This window comes from Rhinatrema bivittatum, chromosome 6 (assembly GCF_901001135.1).
Source record: "Rhinatrema bivittatum chromosome 6, aRhiBiv1.1, whole genome shotgun sequence".
NCBI lineage: Eukaryota > Metazoa > Chordata > Amphibia > Gymnophiona > Rhinatrematidae > Rhinatrema > Rhinatrema bivittatum.
In genome coordinates, this window is record NC_042620.1 from 95,474,777 (window position 1) to 95,492,045 (window position 17,269).

At 42.4% G+C, this 17,269-nt stretch overlaps 1 long non-coding RNA gene across 1 annotated transcript in view; it reads left to right on the top strand.

Moving 5' to 3' along the window:
* Nucleotides 1-17,269, top strand: part of LOC115093619 — a 221,556-nt gene that overhangs the window by 186,154 nt on the left and 18,133 nt on the right. The window contains exon 5 of the long non-coding RNA XR_003857353.1: nt 10,864-10,933. This is a non-coding gene — a long non-coding RNA (uncharacterized LOC115093619). The remainder of the gene's footprint in view (nt 1-10,863; nt 10,934-17,269) is intronic.

Here is a 17,269-nt window from a genome sequence, read left to right on the forward strand (position 1 = left end):
GGGGCAACCACAAGTTTGGCCAAGGTCCCCTGTAGTGAATTTGCTTAAAATAAAATATTGCTATTAAAAGCAATCACAATCATTATTATATACATATCCCCAAAATACCCTATCTTATAGTATAACAAAGCAAATAGAAAATAACAAAATATTCACTCATATGGAATACAACTCCAACACACTCACTTCACAGTAACACCATTTTTAAAATACAGGGGTAGATTTTCAAAGGGTTACGTGTGTAAGATACGCGCTTAACCCCTGAAAACCTACCCCTGCACGCGCCGAGCCTATTTTTCATAGACTCGGCGGCACGCGCAAGCCCTGGGATGCGCGTATGTCCCGGGGCTTTCAAAAATGGGCAGTCCCGGGGTGTGGCAGCGGTCCAGGGGCATGAAGTTAAGCCTGCCTGAGGCAGGCTTAACTTCAGCAACAAAGGTAGGGGGGATTTCGTTAGGGCTGGGGAATGGGTTAGATGGGGAAGGGAGGAGCAGTAGAAAAGTTTCCTCTGAGGCCACTCCGATTTAGGAGCAGCCTTGGAGGGAATGGGGAAAGCCATCGGGGCTACCCTTGGGCTCGGCGCGCGCAAGGTGCACAAGTGTGCACCCCCTTCCACGCGCCGACCCCAGATTTTATAACATGAGCATGTGCATATGTTATAAAATCGGATGTACATTTGTGCATGCCGAGTAGCGCGCACAAATGTACTCCGTGCGCGTAAAATTTAAAATCGGCCCCACAGAGTATACATCACCTGATATTAAATACTTTACTGAAATTCAAATAGACCAATTAAGGTAGCAGAATTTTGTCCACCAACCCTTAATAGTGACTAACCATCCTTAAAGAAACACTCCCAACTCCATTCTATTGTTTAAACCTGCAGGACTGAGAGAACATAATTCAAATATCTCCTTTTGTTCTTGCTGGAGGAGAAACTGATCTAATCTCCTTCATATTGAAAGCCTACCTGTTGTAATACCAAAAACCTTAAATCATTGGTTAAATGTCCCTGACTTATCTAGTGAAAAGTAGGCGGCACCTCTATACAATTACAGCAAATAGAGCTATATCTTCAGCAATCTGCATTCTAATAGCTTGCATAGTTTTACCAACGTATATACAATTGCAAGGACATAAAATTATATAAACTACCTGTGAAGTAGCACTAGAAGTGTGTGAATGTAGTACATACAGATTGCAGAACTTGCAAGATATTTTGACTTCATCCCGATTTACAGAACAGAGGCTTTTCCAAAGTAATGGAGGTCATCATAGTTGTGTTTACTATAAAGTTTGTCCTTTGTCTTTAGATGTTAAATTATTTCTACATGCGATTTCGAAAAAAAAGTGTATCCACAGTGTTTGCACACTACTTGTGCTGTTTCCCAGGTACTTTATATAATTTTATGTCCTTACAATTATATATACAGTTGTGCTCATAAGTTTACAATCCCCTAGCAGAATTTGTAAGATTTGTAACATTTTAAGAAAACATGAGTGATCAGACAAAACATGTCTGGGGTTTTTTTTCCATTATATTTATTGACATTTTTTTAAAACTTGTGAAAAATTACATGAGACAAAGTTAAAAATTACATAAAATCAGTGGAACTTACACAAAAGTATAAAGAAATTATAACAAATAATGTAATAATAAACTACATCTCACTCCAAATAATAAGAAATAGGGAGGTTCAAGAAGAAAAAAGAAGCAATACACAAGTGCAGTACAATATAGTACAGAAATAATAAGGAAAGTAGAGACAAGCGCTGAGAAATGTAATATCCCGACGAGATTATACAAAGCTAAGTAGAAATGGCTTGGGTGCATCAAGGTAAAGACGCAAATGAGAAGGGTCAAAGTAAATAAATCTGGATCCAAGATGGGAAATCACTCATTTACAGGGATATCTAAGAATAAACTTCACACCTAAGGCCAGAATGTCAGAGCACATATCAAGACATTTTTCACTCTGTTCTTGAGTAGTATGAATAATATTGGGGTAAATCCAGACTCGATGGCCATAAAAAACAGTCTATGTCAAAAATCAATCTAAGAACAAAATCTCTATCTTGAGCAAAAACAAAGGAAATCAATAAAGTCCCATGTTGAGAAATGATCACTTCTGTTGATGATTACAGTAGTTGAGTCAAATTAGTATCCAAGTCTTGAGGTTGACCAAAAATATTAACTTCTGTAGACTTTATCATATAGGCTTTAGCTATAGTAGGTGTAACATCTGCAGGTAGTTTTAGAATTTCAGATATATATATTTTTTAAATATATCAATATTTGAAACTAAATTTGAATGGGGAAAATTCAAAATTCAAAGATTCAAATAACGAAGAGAATTTTTAATATTTTCCAACTTCCTTAGCTGAGCCACATCTCTTGAACTTGTTGTATAGATGTAATTTGTTTACCCAGATTTTCAGTTTTATGAGAATGAGAGCCCAACTCAGTTTCAATGTCTTAGATACAAGAAGAAAAAGTAGATGTAACATCAACTAGTATAAAAATAGATTTCTGTAGAACCATTAATGTAGACCAAGCAGAGTCCAGAGTAATCACAGAAGATCTTCACAAAGAGGGGCAAATTAAGAAGAAATCTGTACCGTTGCCATTTTGCGAAACATTAGCCTCTCGTTGATCTTTCTCATTCAGCTCCAGTGTAGAAGTTCGGGTCCTAGGCCTAACCACTAGATCTTCTTCACCTGCGGACACATGAAACCATTCCAAGGGCATTGGAAAGGCCTCTGGTATACCATCCAAACACACCATGGCTTCAGCAGAAGAATCCTCATCAGAAACTGTTGATCTAGGAGATAAAAATCCACATAGCAGTGAGGAGTCCCCCGGAGTAGCAATCTGAGGTGGAATCAACAGAGCACTGGGGCTTAGAGTAACATCAAGGTTCGACGAAAGAGCTGCTTGCTCTGTAGCTCAAACCACCAAGCACACCACTGGTGTTAACTCAGATGCCGAAGTGAGAAATCCCTCGATTGTGGGTTGTGAGGGGTCAGACTGGGGAGTGACTGGGATCATCTCCCTGATCTTAGCCTCATGCTTGGTATGAGGCATGGCAAATAAGAGCTCCAAATATCCATGCTTCTCATTAGGCAGCCATCTTGAATCTGCTCATGTCTGTTATTTTTAATGTGTTGCAAATTAAACTATTTTATGCATCACAGAATAGCACAATCATTAAACAAACCCTAACAATAAAGGAAATAATAAAATGATCCTGTTCAAAAGTTTACATGTCCTTAGGGGTAGATTTTAAACATGGATGTGCCAATTTTATAACATGTATGAGTCGCGACTCGCACGAGCAGGGGGGAATTTTTAAAGTACATGCAGCAACGCGATCAGGCCTTTGCCCAGTTCCCTCCCAGTCCACTCCAATTAAGGAACGAACTGGAAGGGAACTTCCCTAACCCCCCTAACTACCCTTCCTCCCTTTTCCCCTCTCCACCCTGACCCCTAAATCCCACCTAACTATTTTTCTTTTTTGTTTTAAAACTTACCTGCTCCTATGAGCAGAAGTAAGTTGCATGCACCAGTCGGCGGCTGGCACACGCTTCCCTGAGACAGGGCCTAAAGGCTGCTATCCCAGTTGGCCCCTGCTCCACCCTGCCCAGACCCCATTCCCGGCCCGCCCCTTTCAAGGAGCCCAGGACTTCGACATGTATCGGGAGCTACACACATGGCTGAGCTATTTTTTAAATGCCCTCGGCACGTGCATAGCCCGGCCATGTGTGTATCCCCAGGTTTTTACGCACACCAGGCTTTGAAAATTTGGGCTTTATTTCTTAATATTGTATGTTGTCTCCTTTTGCATAAAAGTTTGCAAACTTTTGTCATAGCTGTGAATGAGGCTCTTTATTTTCTCATGTGGTAAAGCTCTCCTCTTGGTAATAAGCCTCCAAATACTGTAAATTCTTGGTTGTCTAGCATGAACTGCATGTTTGAGTTCTCCCTATAGTGTCTCAATGATGCTGAGGTCATGAGATTGTGATGGCAACTCCAGAACCTTTACTTTTTTCCCCTGCAGCCACTGAAGGATCAACTTGGCCTTATGTTTCAGATCATTGTCATATTGGAAAGTCCAAGTGTGCCCCATGCACAGCTTCCTGGCTAATGAATGCAAATTCTCCTCCAATATTTTCTGATAAGATGCTGCATTCATGCTACCATCAATTTTGAATAAATTACCTGTGCTGCTATTGCGTACAACCCCAAAACAGACATCTACCACTATTCTTCGCAGTAGGGATGGTGTTGACTCCTCTCCAAACATAGCATTTATAGTTAGGAACATAAAGTTCAATTTTGGGCTCATCTCTCCAATGATTTTGTTCTAGAAGCTTTCAGGCTTCTCTAGGTGCTGTTTGAAATATTGTAAGCAGCCTGTTTTGTAGTGTTGGTGCAGCAATGGCTTTTTTTCTGGCAACTCTACCATGCAGCCCATTTTTGTTCAAGTATCTCCTTTTTGTATATGCTGAAACACCCTGACCACTTTGTTTCAGAGAAGCCTTTATTTCAGTAGAAGTTGCTTGTGGGTTTTTCTTTGTATCCCAACAAATTTTCCTGGCAGATGTGTCTGAAATCTTTCTTGGTCTGGCTTGGTAGTAATAAAACCCATAGGGACAGATTTTCAAAGGGGTACGCGCGTAACCCCCGAAAAGCTGCCCCTTCCACCCCCTGCGCGTGCAAGCCCTGGGACGCGCGTAAGTCCCAGAGGCTTGCATGTATCTATTAAAATCCGGCGTACTCTTGTTTGCGGCCTCCAGACCAGACCCCGGACTGGAACATGGCACGCCGGCAGCCGGCCCGCGCACGCAAGTTACGCCTGCCTCGGGCAGGCATAACTTTTGAAATAAAGGTGGGGGGAAATTAATTAGGGCTGGGGGCGGGTTAGTTAGGGGAAGGAAAGGGAAGGTGGGGTTGCCAGAAAGAAAGTTCCCTCCAAGGCCGCTCCGATTTTGGAGCGGCCTCGGAAGGAACGGAGGCAGGCTGCACGGCTCGGCGTGCGCAGGCTGCCAATTTTGCACAGCCTTGCGTGCGCTGACCCCGGATTTTAAAAGATATGCACGGCTACGCATGTATCTATTAAAATCCGGCGTACTCTTGTTTGCGCCAGGTGCAAACAAAAGTACGCGCGCGTACTTTTTAAAAATCTGCCCCATAATTTTCCACTTCTTGATCAGAGATTGAACAGTACTAATTTGCATTTTCAAATCTTTGGATATCTTTTTATATCCTTTTTCCTGATTTATAAAGTTGAACTACTTTTACTTGCTGATACTGTGACAGTTAATTTGCTTTCCCCATGGTTCAACAATCACCAAAGATAGTACAGCCATGGATGAAATGTCCAAGGGTTTCTCAAGAGCTAAAAAACTAATTGACTATTTATACACAGACACTAATTACAATCAAACAAGGCACAGGTGTGAATACCTAGCCTTCACTGCCATCTTAACCTGTGTGTGTCAATTTGAGAGTATATTATCAGCCCAAACATCCAAGGATATATAAACTTTTGAACAGGACCATTTTATTATTTCCTTTATTGTTATGGTTTGTTTAATGATTGTGCTGCTCTGTGATGCATAAAACAGTTTAGATTGAACACATTAACAATAACAAACATGTTTTGTCTGATCACTCATGTTTTCTTAAATACTACACTTCTTACAAATTCTACCAGGGATATATAAACTTATGAGCACAACATACGTGGGTAAAACTGTGCAAGCTATTAGAATAAGGATTGCTCAATATGGCAGCTATTTTTGCTGTAATTGTATAGAGGCACCACATATTTCTCACTGGATAAATCAGGAATATTTAATCAGTGATTTAAGGTTTTTGGTATTGCTCAGGCAACCTTTCAATATGGAAGAGATGTAGATTGGTTTCTCATCCAGCAAGAACAAAAGGAGATATTTGAATTATGTTCTCTCAGTCCTGCAGGTTTAAAAGAAGAATGGAGTGGGGAATGTTTCTTAAGGATGGTTGGTCACTATTAAGGGTTGGCGAGCAAACTTCTGCTATCTTAATTGGTGTGTTTGAATTCCAGTTAAGTACTTATGATCAGATGATATATATGCATTCGTTTGCAATGAAATAGGAAATAAAGACAATATTTTCTATTTCGTTGCGTTTCAGGGGGCTGACGAAACGATAGGAAACCCCACAAAATTTTGTTTGGTTTTCTTATCATTTTTGGGGAGAGAGAAAGGGCACATTAAAAAAAACAAAAAACAAAAACCCCAAACCCACCCCAACCCTTCAAATTTAATTAATTGGAACCCTCCTGATCCCCCAAGACTTTGGGGGGGGGGGAGTTGGGAGGGTGGGAGGTTGTAATTAATTAAATATGAAGGGTTGGGGTGGGTTTTGGTGTTTTCGGGCAGCAGAAAAAAATCGGCCCGAATTGCAGGAAAATGAAATTTCCCGCAGCAGGCTGATAACGAAGGCCGAACCAAAAGGTTCGGCCGAATCACATCTCTAATATTTGTTAATGTTTTTATGCTATATCTGTTTTAAATAGCCAATAGATATTGACTTTTATAAAATGATTTTTTTCTGAATTTATTGATATATTACTTGATATAAAAGTTTTTGCAAGTAATAAAAATGTATCAAATTATTTTTGAATTGTGCCATATATTCTCTTTATGTGATATTAACTGATTCCTAAAACTAGAGCATACACATGTAAATCAGGGTCCATGAGTAAACTTGTATATAAAGAAAAGGAATGGACCAGGGATTTCTGAGGGCACTATTTATGCAGGTAAGTTGCTATTTTATAAGCAATTTAAATGCATGTAAATTTGGCATCTTACTTGTGTATATTTATCCCTGCTCAATATCAGGAGTAAGTGGTCATGAACATCAGAAAAGTGAAAAAAATTACTGGTTAAGGGGTCTGGTTGAAAATGGGGACTTCAGGCTGAAGAGCCAGAAGGGCCTTCATGTGCTGTAGATGTACTAGGAAAACTGGTAGTCTAATTGGTAAAACTGATTATTTTATTGCATTGCATGTTATAAAATCCCACTTGCACATGAAAAAGTGGACTTATGGGAGATAATTAACATAAGTAAAACCTACTCATGTATTCTTTTAAAATTTAAAATACAAATATATGGATATATCATTTGCGCACACTTAACTGGCTAAATTCTGACTTATCCAGCTAAATAGCGCCTGAATTTTGACAGGAACAGGGTTAAGGGACCATATACGCCAAAAAAATAAATGGTCTGCAATACAATCCCAAGGCTCTTTTCACTATGGTCGCTGACCTGACTTCTCCCATACACACACAACAACTAGCTAACTCCTCTACAAATCGTTGCAACGAATTAGCTCAATTTTTTAAAAACAAGGTATCATCCATCACGGCACAGTTCTCGCACAACAACCTCAATATCTGTCTTCCCAATATCAACTCTCCAGTCTCCCTTTCCTCGTTTGAGTCCTCATCTTCCCTAGAATTAGAGAACATACTTAAGAAAATGAAACCATCAACACATCCCTCTGAAACTATTCCCTCTAAACTCCTACTATCTATACACAATGTAATCGCCAAACCCATTTCAAATATTCTCAACTGTTCCCTAGAGCATGGCTTTGTCCCGAATTTTCTGAAACAAGCTATAGTTAAACCGCTACTCAAAAAATCCAACCTTGACCCCACCACTCTTTCTAATTACAGACCGGTGTCCAACCTACCCCTCCTAGCTAAAGTTCTTGAGAAGCTGGTGAACTCACGCCTATCCGATCACCTTGAACAGAACAACATCCTCCCTCCTACCCAATATGGTTTCAGGAAGCATTTAAGTACTGAAACATTGCTCCTCTCCCTACACGATACCCTTATCAAAGGAACCGACTCTGGATCCTCCTACCTTATTGCATTACTTGACATCTCGGCTGCGTTTGACACAGTCAATCACGATGTCCTACTCAACATACTCAGAAATATTGGGATCACTGGCAAGGGCCATTGACTGGATTCAATCTTATCTCCAAAATCGCACTTTCACTGTCACAATGGACAACAATGAATCTGATCCCATCAGTCTTCCCCAAGGTGTACCCCAAGGTTCCTCACTCTCATCCACGCTATTTAATATATACATGCTTCCCCTTACCACGCTTCTCACTAACCTGCACATCAAGCATTTTATTTATGCTGACGATGTGCAAATCATCTTCCCTTTCTCTGACACCATCCAAACTGCTTTACACAGCTGGGAATCCTGTCTTTCCTCTATCAACCAACTCCTAAAGGACATGCACCTAGCTCTTAATTCCAACAAGACTGAGCTATTAATCATATCTAATAGGCAACCGATCCCAGACATCCCTCCTGCTTACTCAGCTACCAACTTCCCATCGCACACTCACAACTTAGGAGTTATTATTGATAATCACCTCTCATTTAAACCATTCATCAAATCCATCATAAAAGACTGCTATTTTAAACTCCAAACAATAAAGAAACTCAGACCCCTACTACACTTCAATGATTTCCGTACAGTCCTCCAAGCTATTATTTTATCGAAGATTGACTATTGTAATGCGCTCTTACTTGGCATTCCTGCAACACACACTAAGCCACTTCAACTCCTACAAAATGCCGCCGCTCAGATATTGTCAAACACAAAGAAAAGAGATTACATCACCCCCACACTTATTGAACTACACTGGCTCCCTATACAGTCACGAATTCTTTATAAAACACTCTCGATCATACATAAGAGTCTAGTAAATTCCAACCTCAACTGGCTTAACGCCCCCCCTCTTACCTCATACCTCCAAGAGACCTACACGCCCAGCCCTCCAAGGAACACTCCATGCCCAATCTATTAAATCTTTTAAACTCTCCTCCACTATTAACAGAGCCTTTTCTCTTGCCGGCCCCACCATATGGAACTCACTGCCCCATGATATCCGCACAGAGACCTATACCCCCACTTTCAAAAAGAAACTTAAAACCTGGCTCTTTCAGCAAGCCTACTCCATCTCACCACCTATTACATAAAACCCCCCTATGAATGTTTATACTGATATCTTGGTATGAACGCCTTTATGTCTGCTGATTTTGTACTTTGCACTATCATGTATATAGTTATAGTTATATTCCATAGCATCTACCCATTGATGCCTGTTATATGTAAGGGCTCCTCCCAAAAATTATTTATATGTTGCCTAGTTCATCATATTATATTATGTTATCTGTTATATGTACGGGCACTGCCCAATGGTTTTTTGTTCACTGTGAACCGATACGATGTGCGAACGGATATCGGTATAAAAGAAATGTTAAATAAATAATAAATAAATAAATAAATATAACAGCTGTCTTTTTTGATTTAGATTGACTGCTAATTTTTGGGGGGCAGATTTTTAAAAAATACGCGAGCGCGTACTTTTGTTCGCGCACCAGGCACGAACAAAGGTACGCTGGATTTTATAAGATACGCGCGTATCTTATAAAATCCGGGGTCGGCGCACGCAAGGGGGTGCACATTTTTGCAACCTGCGCACGCCGAGCCCAGCGCGTGCTGCCCGTTCCCTCCGAGGCCGCTCCGATTTCGGAGCGGCCTCAGTGGGAACTTTCCTCCGCCCTCCCCCCACCTTCCCCTCCCTTCCCCTACCTAACCCACCCCCCCAGGCCCTATCTAAACCCCCCCCTACCTTTGTTGGAGGGAGCACTGGATGGCCCGCGCCATCCAGTGCTCCCTCCATGTGACAGGGGCCGGCCAATGGCACGGATACCCTGTCACATGGTAAGGGAAAAGGCCATCGGTGCCATTTTGATTAGTGGCAGCTGATGGCCCAGGAGCGGGAGATCTCTCCTGGGACCCCCGCGCCATTTTTAAAGATGGTGCCGGCCATCCAGTGCTCCCTCCATGTGACAGGGGCAGTCCAATGGCACGGATACCCTGTCACATGGTAAGGGCAAAGGGCCATCTGCGCCATTTTGATTAGTGCAACCGACGTCCCGGGAGCGGGAGATCGCTCCCGGGACCCCCACTGGACCGCCAGGTACCTGTAAAAAGTTTTTTGGGGGGTCGGGAGGGTGGGGGAAGCTAAGGGATTAGTTTTAAAGGGTCGGGTGGGTTTAGGGGTTATTTTTGTGTGCCGTTTTTCCCGCCCTCCCCCAAAATGATAAGAGAACCCCCATGAACAATTTTGTAGGGTTTTCTTATCGGTTTCGGGGAGCCCCCAATTTCTGACAATTTTGAAAATATCATACAATATTTTCAATTGTCAGAAGCCCGATTCACATCCCTAATGATCTGCATCTTTCCACATGCAGGGGCCATACTTTGCCAGCATACAAGGTCACTACTGCCCTGGTATTTTTGGGCCACAAGCAACTTTTAGACACCTCTAAGGGTCACAGCTGAATAAGTCAGTCTTCTACCTTTACATGTATCAAGGAGTTCCTGGCTATGTTTCTCAGGAAAACTGACCACTATATATCTTTCCTTCGGAGCAGAAAGCAACAACAGATAATAACACTTCCCTCTGTCTTAAGGGCTATTAATTGTACTCATGTCCTAAAAGGGTACTATGGGTTCACCTACCGCAAACTTAAGTGCTCTCACTCCCTCAATATGCATATGGTCTGTGATGCCAAGGGGATCATCATGAGCCTCATTGCCAGGTTTCCAGGATCTAGTCTCAATGTCTACATCCTCTCACAGCCAGAAATTTATAACAGCTTATAGGAAGGGCATAACACTGGAGGTTGGCTTCAAGGTAGGAGTGTACTTATCATGACCACCACACAGCAACTAACCTCTTCTTTTGGTCTCCCTCATATCTACAGGCTTACAGCATTGGCACAACAGAACTAATCCAAACTCAACCAGTGAATTAGCCTGCTGCCTATCACTAAGGTATATCTAACTCTACTGTCTGTGTGATCTCCCCTATAGGTGATAGAGGGTATTCTATTTATTTATTTATTTATTTAAGGTTTTTATCTACCGACATTCGTATGTACATCATGCCTGTTTACATAGAACAATGTTAACTGGGAAAAGAGTTACATAAAAACTGGATCAATGGTAACAAAGGAGTTAAAGAAATTGAGGAATTTCAAGAGAAAGGGTAAATGCAATAAAATAACTATATGAGAACCTGGCTATATGATACAATAGGGAATGGAGAAACCAATAAAATAGGGAGTGGAGAATAAAATAACAATATGAGAACATGGCTATATGATAACATAGGGAGTAGAGAAACCAATAAAATAGGGAGTGGAGAATAAAATAACAATATGAGAACATGGCTATATGATAACAATAAAGTAACTATATGGGAACATGGCTATAAAATCTGGCTCATGATCCTGCTAGCTAACCCACAAACTGCTGCAGATTCTCACTATAATGGGGTCCACCAGTAGACCAGGGCAGTCATACAGAGAGCCTTTGGACTACTCAAAAGATGTTTCTGCTGAATGGACAGATCTAGAGAACTACCCCACTAAGGTATGTTACATCTTTCTATCCTGCTGCATGCTTTATAACCTTTGCAAAACTAGAAGCCTGCTTCTAACAGAGGGTCTAGAAGATCATTTGGATGAAGATTAGGAGGTAAATGACCTGATTTAGGAAGAATTTCAGGAGATATATTGCTAGAGTCAACAGCAGGTTATTCAGGATAAGGAACATGCTGATACAGACATTCTATAAGTTGAAGGTGTATTTATTTACATGCATGATAGAAGTGATGCACACTATACACAATTAATGCTTCCTTAGCTGCTCTTTTTCTGGCTGGAAACTCTGCTATCTTTGCCTATGCCAACTATGTGCTTCTCCACAGTGGGGTACGATCACTGGTGCCAATGGAAGAGGTTCTTAGCTGCAGGAGGGGCTTGGAGGGCTGCGTTGCTCCAGTGAGGGGATGTGAAGCTGTAGACAAGATGACCTGGGAATAATTGTGGGCCTCACCTCTCTAGCCACCAAACTAGCTGAGGCCATGCCTATCACGGCAGAGGGTGAGGATCCCACCTCTGCACTTGGAGAAGGGAATCCTCCCTCTATGGTGATGTAGTGCTGTTGGATGAAGCAATGTTATGGGTGATGCTGGCATACAAGCAGGTGGATGGGCAGTGATGGAGCAAAAGTTGAAGTTGCTAATTGGACATTCTGGGTCTGCATTTCCTCATGCATACCCCTCAGCTGTCCTGAATGATATTCCTCAGGTTCTGGAAGTCATTTTTGAGGCCTGCCATCTCTTCCAACCCTCTGGCATTTAGTTCCAGCCTGCACCTTTCAGCTGGGGTGGAGTCTTCGTTGAGCTGTCCTCCTCCTCACCAATTGCTTGCCTCGAGAGGTTTGGTGTATGAGACTGTTGTAGCTGGCTAGGTCTCCGTCTCTTCTCCAACAAAAGGTGGCGATACTCAAGCGATGGATCAGCTGGTCCATTCTCCTTGTCAGAGTCCTCTTCTGAGCTTATAGGAAATACCCTTGAATGCTGCCTTGCATGTCAGAGGTCACTGGGTGAGGAGCATCAGAGTCCTTGCCTGGCTCCTAGCCTGCAAAAAGGCAAATTGTACATACTTTCAATGCACAAGCTATATAGGTTTTTCTCTTCACATTCACTGGCCCTTTCTTTCTGGCCTTAATCCAGTACCTCCTACTATTCCACTAACTAAATAAAAAGCATTCACATGGTTGAGATTTCTACCCTTAAAGAATTGTAAAGCACCAGCAAGCATGAACAGCACTTATAAATTACTATGACTCTTAACTGATGATCCTATGGCCTTGTGCAAAATTTCATATTTCTAACAAGTCACATATCTATATAAATGGGTGGCCATTTTTTGTCACTTGGAATATGCTCCAGCCCCCTACTAACATCCTGTATGTATCTTTAGATGGTGTTAGTTAGGGGTGTGCATTCATTCCCTACGTATTGGTAATCCGCAACATATAGGACCAAATTCGTTGTATTCATGGGGAAGCGAAACGTATCGCGATTCCCCATGAATACAACAAATCTTCGCCAAATTATTCGGCCGTCTAAAGGAGCAAATTTAAACAAACCCCCCACCCTCCTGAACCCCCCCCCAAGACTTACCAAAACTCCCTGGTGGTCCAGCGGGGTGTCCAGTAGCCATCTCCTGCACTCACGCCCTCGGCTGCCGGTATTCAAAATGATGCCAATAGCCTTTGATCTTATTATGTCACAGGGGCTACCGGTGCCATTGGTCAGCCCCTGTCACATGGAAGGAGCAATGGATGGCCGGCACCATCTTGTGCTCATGACCCCCACAAGACTTGCCAAAAGTCCCTGGTGGTCCAGCGGGGGTCCGGGAGCGACCTCCTGCACTCGGGCCATCGGCTGCCAGTATTCAAAATGGCGCCGATAGCCTTTGCCCTCACTATGTCACAGGGTCTTTGCCCTCACTATGTCACAGGGGCCAGTCATCCATTGCTCCTACCATGTGACAGGGACCGACCAATGGCACCGGTAGCCCCTGTGACATAGTAAGGTCAAACGCTATCAGCGCCATTTTGAATACCGGCAGCCGAGGGTGTGAGTGCAGGAGATGGCTCCTGGACCCCTTGCTGGACCACCAGGGAGTTTTGGGGGGAGGTCAGGAGGGTTGTAGTTAATTCAATTTTAGCCAGGAAATGAATAAGAATTAACGCTGAAAGTATCGGGGGCCCCCTTGCTGAATGCAACGTATCTGCCCCCCGACGAATACGAATCCTGAATGCAATGTATGGTGTCCCTCTGCACATCCCTAGTATTAGTGCCCTCAGTATGACAGCGGTCTCAGTAGACCTAGCCTATCTGATGTCAGCATAGTATCAGTATACAATGGAGGTGCAGCATTCCACATTGGCAGGGTGTCTTCAACGAGTAGCAACATAGGGCAAGTATTTCCATAGAGGAGGCTCAGAGGAGAGTTGAGAAGGATTCTAGATAAGAACTCCTGGAAATACAGAAGACTGAGGAGGGAAAGAGGGTCCAACAAGCTAGGGACTGGTGTACAGGGACCTGATAGAGGTAGGGTACTTCTGCCAGGAAACTGCCACCAGAGTCTGAGTCAGATTCCACTATAAATAGCCCAAGGAGAGTGAACATAACCGAGGAGGTAAAGAATTCATCTAACATCTCCTAGGGGAGCTCAGGGTAGAAGTGGTACCTGTCCCAAACACTTGACCAGTGTAGCTGGTCTTGAAGTTTTAAGAACATAAGAAAATGCTGTACTGGGTCAGACCAAGGGTCCATCAAGCCCAGCATCCTGTTTCCAACAGTGGCCAATCCAGGCCATAAGAACCTGGCAAGTACCCAAAAACTAAGTCTATTCCATGTAACCATTGCTAATGGCAGTGGTTAGTTTTTTTGAGGACAGAGATATAGTGGGAACATTATTCAGAAATTTTCATATTTGGACATTTATTTCCCAGCCGCCAATGAGTACAGCATTTTATTTTCTACAACAGCACAGGTATGCAGAGTAGGGATGTGAATCGTTTTTTGACGATATAAAACAATCGTCAGATATATTTTAAATCGTCAAAAATCGTTAGAGCCGCGATACAATAACAATTCCCCCGATTTATCGTCAAAAAATCGTAAATCACTATGTCATACGACCCGTATGACATAGTGAGGGCAAAAGTAGCGCCAGCGCCACTTTGAATATTGGCAATACGGCGCGAGTGCAGGAGGTCGCTCCTGGACCCCCGCTGGACTTTTGGCAAGTCTTGTGGGGGTCAGGAGGCCCCCCCAAGCTGGCCAAAAGTCCCTGGGGGTCCAGTGGGGGTCCGGGAGCGATCTCCTGCACTCGTGACGTCGGGTGTCAGGAACCAAAATGGCGCCGGTGCTACCTTTGCCCTGTCATATGGTAAGGGCAAAGGGCCACCGGCGCCATTTCTATTAACGCAGCCGTGGCCCGAGAGCGGGAAATCGCAGGAAATCGTGCCGGGACCCCCCCACTGGACCCCAGGTAATTTAAAACATTTTGGGGGGGTTCGGGAGGGTGGGGGATTTGTTTTAAAGGGTCGGGGTGGGTTTTAGGGTTGTTTTGGTGTGCCGGTTTTCCCACCCTCCCCCGATTTACGATTTTTAACGATTTAAAAAAAACAAAACATGACGATCAGATTTCCCTCCCCCCCAGCCAAAATCGATCGTTAAGACGATCGATCACACGATTCACACCCCTTGCAGAGTATCTTTTTGGAGAGATTGGCCAGTGAGTAGGAAGAGTCTGTGCGAGTTAAAAAGCTTTAATCTCCCCTGTGCAGGAAACTTGGCAGGTCATGAAACCCTGCGTTGTCCATGGCCTCTCCCTTTTTGCCCACATACCCATGACCTTAACTGGATGGGGACTACTTATATAAATGTAAGGAAGTTCCCATTATTATAGCAATTACCAAGGTTCCCTCTAATTTTTGAAAGGCAATATGGGGAAAATTTTTCTTTTGTGCAATTTTTTCAAAGTCAAATACAAATTTGTGTGCTGCAAACCAGTGCAGGGAAAAATGGTGGAAACTATTATAAAAAATAAAATCAGACAACATATAGATAGACATGATTTAATGGGACATAGCCAGCATGGATTTACCCAAGGAAAGACTTGCCTCACAAATCTGCTACATTTTTTTGGAAGGGGTGAACAAGCATGTGGATAAAGGTGAACCAATAGATGTGATGAATTTGAATTTTCAGAAAGCATTTGACAAAGTCCATCATGAGAGGCTTCTAAGAAAACTAAAAAGTCAAGACATAGGAAAATATGTACTTTTGTGGATTTCAAATTGGTTAAAAGACAGGAAACAGAAAGTAGGATTAAGTGGTCAGTTTACACAGTGGAGAAAGGTAAACAGTGGAATGCTTCAGGGTTTTGTACTTGGACCAGTGCTTTTGAATATATTTATAAATGATCTGAAAAGGTGTAAAACAAATGAGGTGATCAAATTTGCAGATGACACAAAATTATTTAGAGTAGTTAAATCACAAGTGGTTTGTGATAAATTGCAGGAGGACCTTGCGAGGCGGCAAGATTGGGCATCCATATGGTATATGAAAAATAATGTGGACAAGGGCAAGGCTATGCATATAGGGAAAAATAACTCATTCTGTACCTACACGATGTTAGGTTCCATTATAAGAGTTATCACTCAGGAAAAAGATCTGGGCATCATAGTTGTTATTAAATTGAAATTGCTGGATCAGTGTGCTGTGGCAGTCAAAAAAGCATACAGAATGTTAAGAGTTATTAGGAAGGGAATGGAAAATAAAATGGTTGATGTCATAATGCCTCTGTATCGCTTAGTGGTTAGCATCTTGAATACTACATGTAATTCTGGTCACCACATCTCAGAAAAGATGTAGTTACACTGGTGAAAGTACAGAGGAGGGCAACCAAAATGATGATGGAATGGGTCCCCTAATAGGAAAGGCTAAAGAGGTTAGAGCTATTCAGCTTGGAGAAGAGATGGCTGAGGGGGGATATGATAGAAGACTACAAAATTATGAAAGGACTTGAATGTGTAAATGTGAAATGGTTATTTACTCTTTCCATAATACAAGGAGTAGGGGGGACTCCATGAGGTTAGCAAGTAGCACATTTAAAACAAATTGGAGAAAATTGTTTTTTACTCAATGCACAATTAAGCTCTAGAATTCATTGTCAGAGGATGTGGTTAAGGCAATTAGTATAGCTGGGTTTGCATAAATTCCTGGAGATGAAGTCCATAAACTGCTATTAATCAATAGGGAATAGCCACTGCTTGTTGCCAGCATTAGTAGCATGGGATCTATTTAATGTTTGGGTACTTATTAGATACATGTCACTTGGATTGGCCACTGCTGAAGACAGGATACTGGGCTTTGTCTGACCCAGTATAGCATATCTTATGTTCTTAAAATGCAAATATCTAGATTTCTTGTGCACATTATGCTTTGCTGAGTATACAGGGTTCACAACTTGTATGTGCAGGCACATGCATACAGCTTAGATCATTACATATAAGCACTTAATACAGATTTTCTGCATGAAATGCTTACCTTAATGGCCTTCAGGATGCGAAGGTCCAGTTCTCCCATACTTCTCACAGCTGCCTCTGAAATTGTGCAGAGTACCATATGTTTTGCAAGAGAAGATGATCTGACTTGCAGGCTCCTCAGCCCTCATCCTGCCCTGATTCTGCTTCATCAGAGGCATCAGAGGTCTTGCCACTTGTGGCTCAGGTCTTTCA